Here is a 6,600-nt window from a genome sequence, read left to right as displayed (position 1 = left end):
ATCATTTTTTCATGTTTCTTTCATTTCCAATTTTCCTTTTCCATTTTGCGACCATGTTTTCTAATTCTTGAACTTATTTTCAAATCAAGAAAAATATTCTAAAGTCGTGAACATTTTTCAAATTCGCAAACATTGTTTTTGATAGTGAAAAATTTCCGTATTCAAAAACAAGATTTTTTGGAACGTGAACATTGTTTTCGAAACTCTTGAAAATTTTAAAATTGACGAACATTCATAAAATTTGGAAAAGAGTTTTGAAATTAATGAACATTCTTGTTGGACAAACATTTTTTGAAATGAACTTTTTTGAAATCAATGAATTTTTTTTTAATTCACAATCTTTTTTTAGTTTTGTGAACATTTTCGGAAAAATCATGAACATTTGTTTCGAACTTATGAATATTTTTTGAATATGCTACCATTTTTTGCAAAATCACGAACATTTTTATTAATCCACAATAATTTTTTATCCACAAACATTTTATGATTTTTTGAAAAAAAATTAAAATTCACATTGGTTTTGAAATTTATAATATTTTTGAAAGCAAAAATTCGTTTAAAAAATAAAAGACAAAAAGACAAAAATATGAAATAGAAAAAAGTAGGGTGCAGCCTGCCCTGTGCATGGGCTAGCCCAAAATGGGCGTGGGAGGAGGAGGAAGCGTGCTGCCAAATAGGAGCCCTCTAAAATTTCAGCGAGATGGGCCTCTCGCCTTATTTTTATCCCATCAAAAGATACCGCCGTCTTCTCAGAAAAAAATCAAAAGATACCGCCACTACGATGGACCGTGTGTGTGTAGCATTGCTCTAATCAAGTTTACAAGTGCATAAAAGTTTAGAGATTTCTCCCCAAATTCAAAAGACTAGTGGATTTTTATTTATTGCTTAAGAGTATTTCTACCCCCTTTTCCGTATTTTAACTCTACTCCACAAACTACCTCTATAGCCTTAATTTGTCAAGTTTTGAGGGGTTGCAAATTTAGCATGGGTACTTTGCGATGCAAGTTTGATTGATGGTCGTTCACGACGAAGTCGGAGTCGGTTAATCTAGGAGAAGTGAGGACGGTGAAGCCAATCTGCAACTTTAATGAGGTTCTCTTAGCAGTGGCGTGAGTTGTATTTGAGTTTGCTCATCGGCAAGGTTATAAATGTTTTCCCCATAATTTTATTAATTATCGTGCAACTCTTTTCTTCTTAATTAGCATCAGATTTAGAAGATTAATAGGATTTTTATTGCTTGGATCATGTATGTCCTTTCCTTTTTTTCGAAAAAGATTTAGATTGTTATAAATGTTCATCAAAATACAAAGCATCTCAAACATAATAAAAATACATCGAGGTCTCTGACCACCGAACGGCCCCTACCGGAGTTGGCTTGACTTTCTCAATGATAGCTGGGAGGTCTTCATACATATGTCGCTAAGCGATGGAACTAAATCCGGCACATCTTAGGCAAGGGTCCCGAACTAAGAGTCTAGAGACGATGGTAACAATGACACAAGTTTTTACCCAGATTCTGACTCTCCGAAGGAGATAAAACCCTATGTCATGCTCATGTTTTATTGCTTTTCGATGGAGTCTCCTATGATCTCTACCCTTCTGTTTATATAGATATCAGGGGGTTCTAGGGTTACATCCTAGTCAGCTATGTACAAGCAGAATAAGTTGTGGACGATTTCTAGCATCTTGTTGGAGTATACGACAAGTCTTTGGGAACCTTCCTTTCATACACAGGGATCCTCAACCCAGCCCCTAAGCCGGTTTTCATGTCTGGACGCACCTGGGATCTTTCGAGCAGATCTTCATCTCCGGTCATCAGTATTGAAGACTGGTTCAACGAATTAGTCCTCCAAAGTCAAGTCTTGATCGTTGGATCGTATCCGAGGTCCCCAAGACCACCTGGTTTCCGCTAAGCGTCTCATCATTTCTGTGAAGCATCGCATGTCGAAGATTCTCCAGCGCGGCCGTTCCTTAGTCGCAAAGTATTCTCATGCTTGGCTCATGATGATGGTCTGGCCTAGCTCTGACAATATAGAACAATCCCATCCATGGGCCCACGTGGCCATAAGGCATGGGTGTCTTGACTATCAGCATGGTGTGTGGACGTGGGCCGAGGCCCAGCCATCGTCACGTCTCATCAGAAAAGAGATACTCCCTCCGGTCTTTTTAGTTCGCATATAAGATTTGACTGAAGTCAAGTCTCGTAAAATTTGACTAACTTTATAGAAAAAAGTACCAACATTCACAATGTAAAATCAATATCAATAGATGTGTCATGACTTAAAGTTTCATATTGTATAACTTTAACATGGCAGATGTTGATATTTTTTCATATAAATACGGTAGTTTGACTTCAGAGAATTCTAATATGCAGAGTAAACAGGACAGTACAATAATTATCAATCGCCCCTCAGATTCCCATGTGTGATTAACACATGACGCATGGGAAAATGGGAGATTTGTTGTAACACGGCGTGATATTGTCGTCTTTTCGTGCTTCGCCCCACCTATAAAGGGCCAGAGGCGATGGGGAGGATGGTTTTACGTTCTGATTCCTCTCAATCTTCATCTTCCTGTTCGAGTTCTTATGCCCAAACGTTTCCCACACGCCTGAGCCAAAGTCACTGCCTTTTCCTTCCCCACCCTCGCCTGACCATTCCCATAGAGGGGAAACAAAGTCGGCGGCGAAGTCCTCGAACGTCGGCGGCAGAGCCTCTGGTTGCTTCCCAGACAAGGAGGAAGTGGAGATCTTACACGGTGATGCGGGATCAGCTGGGCAGGCTATCTTCAACCAGATACTCCCTCCGTTCCAAAATAGGTGATTCAACTTTGTATAAAGTTAATACAAAATTAAGTCATCTATTTTGGAATGGAGGGATTGCGCTGGAGCTCATCTCTGCCCGTTCTGCTCTAGTCACCAGGGACGCCGGCTTCTGTTCCATGAGGGTGCCCAAACCCCGTGAAGGCTAGCAGCTATGTTTTGTTTCCCACCTCCTGCGCGGCCTCCGTTTTCCAATCCACCCCTTTCTCCGAGGCTTGCTTCACTTCTACCGCCTGCAACTCCACCACCTCGCCATGAACTCGCTTTTGTACATAAGCTGCTTCGTCATCTTTTGTGAAGCATTCTTATGCTTGGAGCCAAGCTTTGAGTTGTGGTGCCAATTCTTCACGGTGAAGCCACAAAGCAATGGCCTAGAGGCATGTGAGTGCGGTGGCGCGACGATCAACAAGATCAGGGTGCCAGCTACCTAGAGGGGACGTTCATCGGGACTGTCAAGAACTCGCAGGAAGAGTAGTTTTACATCTCGGATATGCCACTGGAGAATCGTCCTCTGGCCGGGATAGTCACTCCCTTCACTCTGATGCCTTCCTCCAAGCTTAATTCCTGTAGGCCGAGGAACAACACCTCGAATGATTCCAAGGAGGTGGCCAGGATCGTCGAGAAGGTGGCTCGCTGGGTTAAGGAGCTGACTCTGGATCGGGTGATGTACGTGTCTCTCAGCCATGGCATCCAGCCCCTTCAGGCCTGAGCACATCCAATGTGAATGTTCAGTGGGAAGGAGGACCCCACTCGGGCTATCAAAGGTCATTTCTATGGGGGTAAGTTTATGAAGGAGATGCTCTTGCCGCTCTTCTAAGGCAAGGCCTCCCAACTTCCCGGCCGGACATATTTCTTTCTTTTTCTACAGGGGTAAGTCTATGCAAGAAATGTTTCTTTCTTCTTCCTTTTTTGCGAGAATATAGCGACGTGTTTCATGAAGCGGGGAATCGGAGCTCCCTTGCAGAGCCACCAAGGATGTTTGGAATCCAATTTATAAAACTTATCAAATGTTGTACCTTTATGTGTTTGAGAAATATTCAGATATGACCCATTTAAAAATAATGTACTTTTATCTCAAATTGCTTTTGTGCAATGACATGACCATTTGTATCATGTGTAATAAGAGAAAATGATATGACCAAAACACACTGCGTGCACCCTGAAATCCATTGTTTCAGCTTCTCCAAAGCCCCCGACACACTGCCAACAATCTAGTCATCTCAAAAGAGAAATGGAAATATACATGACGGCCCGAATGCTGAGATCGACTTCATTACTTCCAGGTGTGGCGCCACCCTAGAAGTAATGGAAGTCGCAACTGTTGTTCTCAGAGAGAAGCACTGCTATGTACCCGTTTCTTCGCCCTTGCCATGAAAAAGGTTTGGCAAGCAACTACGGTCAATATGTAGAAATTTTGGATGGAGTGACGTGCATCAACTGAGGCTGCATACGACGGACCTCCTTCCGTATGAAAAAATAAGTTTGAAGTTGGTACTCCCTCCGATTTGAATTAATTGACGCAGTATGAGGTTGCGTCAATTAATTCGGATCGGAGGGAGTATGTAATTTCCCTGTGAAAATTTTGCAACGATGATGGTCTGCAAAGGTATGAATGTTTGATCTTGTGTGTATGAGCTACTAAAGGCCTCAGGTAGTAACACAAGTACACATCCATGAGGACTGAACTCAAGTGTCTTGAGAGTTGAGAGCTTCTTCTCCAATCTGACGTGTGAAGGAGGCATGTCAATGACCAATCGGTGAATTGAGGATTTATTACTGTAGTTTAATTTGTTTTACTTGTGCCATTTCACCTATTTACCTGTGATGTACACATTGATGATTTAATATGGTACATGGAACTGCGGAAGCACAGGTAAGATGTAGTGTCATTGTTGATCAAATCATGAGCTAGTCTGATTATTTTCTCATAAATGACGAAAATGAGGAGGTACCCAATTCAGGAAAAAATTGAATTCAAATACTTGTTAAACTGAAGTGACATTTCTGGTCATTTGACGAATTGAAAACCAAGAATAAACTAGACTTAGAACATTCGACGAAACACGGATGCTCTGTTCTGCACGAAAATTGTCAAGCATGCTTGCGATACTAACACGAACATCCACAAAAAAGTTAGAATTTTTTGAAAACATTTACTATTTGCTTTCCGGTTACTGTTCACGCAGGACCATGTGCTCCCGGGAGCCAAAATGCCACCCCTCCCCCTTTGCATCCATGACCTACACATACATATTCACAATTGGTAAGCTAACTTCAAGCAGCTTTCTCAGCAAGACGATTAGTTACCAGAATAAACATAACTTTCCGTTACGCTTCGGCATTGGTAATTTTCCTGAAATTTCCAAGGTGCCAGTGCTATGCTTGATGGAGCATAGTCAACATACTGCAAGAAATATTGGGCCCGTCTGATTTTGTTTACTAGTTCCAGCAGTTTCATCATGGACATGGAAGCACCAATTCGATATATGCCACTTCCGACTTCACGCATTTGAAAAATGCAACTGTGGAGAAAATTTAAGAAAAATGCCACTGCCAACACTTGGAAACTTCGATATATGCCACTGTGCCAGCGCCATATACCGAATCAACCCTTTCTTTTTTGCCACTGCCAACTTCGCGTATTTGGAAAATGCAACTATGAAGAAAATTTAAGAAAAAATGTCACTGCCAACACTTGGAAACTGTGAATTAACCCTTCTTTGCGGTGGCACTTTTTGCATACACGAAGTTCACAGTGGCATATAGAAATTAACCCTTTAATTTGAGGAGCAGTGCTCAGGCTTTTCTAAGAGTCAGGTGCAGCTTGCAAGTAAAATAGAGAACAATCTGGACACATTTGACAATCACAAAAACAAAACAAAACAAAGAAGCATGAAACACATATGCATTGCTAAATATTGATTATTATGGAGGCAACAAGATAATCTCTTAGAAAAAGAAGACCTAGATAAAATGGGAAACAGAGACATGAGGCAGGTAGATTGCTAACTGGTAGTGAGTACTAGAAGACTCCTAGAGGCCTACATAAAAATACCAAATTCAATTCTCCAGTTGAAGGTGACATGGGGCAGAATAGTTAGCACATATTTCAAACACACACCAAAATGTTTTGGTAATTTTGGCACCAACACTCACAATAATTCATTATTTCTGAAAAGAGTATCGACACAAGCATAGATTTCATGCAGCTATGTAACAGCCAGAGATTCTCAATTAGAATTTTACTCACCGATTGGGGGGTGACGATACATTCCCACGAAGTTGAAGCCAGAAGGCAGACAAAGGGGAGCATACTGCCGGGTCGCCGGGTTGAAGATGTCGAAGTGCGTGGCATGGAATGGAAGGAGTCGCCAAAGGAGAGGAAAACGAGGCCATCACAGGAGGCCTCCAGACTATAGAGGTCGGAGGCTTCATCAAGCCCCGTGACGGACTGGAGCTGGTCGACGGAGGCTCGGTGGTCGAAGGGGGTGATGTCTAGGTAGTCGCTGATGTTGTAGTAGTCGCGACCGAGTCTATTGCGGACGTAGACGAGGGGGAGGGTGGGCTAGCGAGCATGGTGGGCGAGGAGGAAGTCACGGGCGGAGGTGGCGCTGCGTCAGGGACGGTGGACGGCACGGCAGCGAAGGAGGGATTTCGGGGGCAAGCGAAGGAGGTTCTCCCAGAAGGCGATCTCATCCGGGAGGCCACGGTGAGGAGACGTAGTTCCTGCCCTTGCGGCCTCCGCCATGGCCGCCTGCCAGGAGCTAGCACGGCTACAG

This window comes from Triticum urartu, chromosome 3A (assembly GCF_056163025.1).
Source record: "Triticum urartu cultivar PI428250 chromosome 3A, HENAU_Tu73, whole genome shotgun sequence".
Taxonomy (NCBI): Eukaryota; Viridiplantae; Streptophyta; class Magnoliopsida; order Poales; family Poaceae; genus Triticum; species Triticum urartu.
This window is presented reverse-complemented; position numbering follows the sequence as displayed.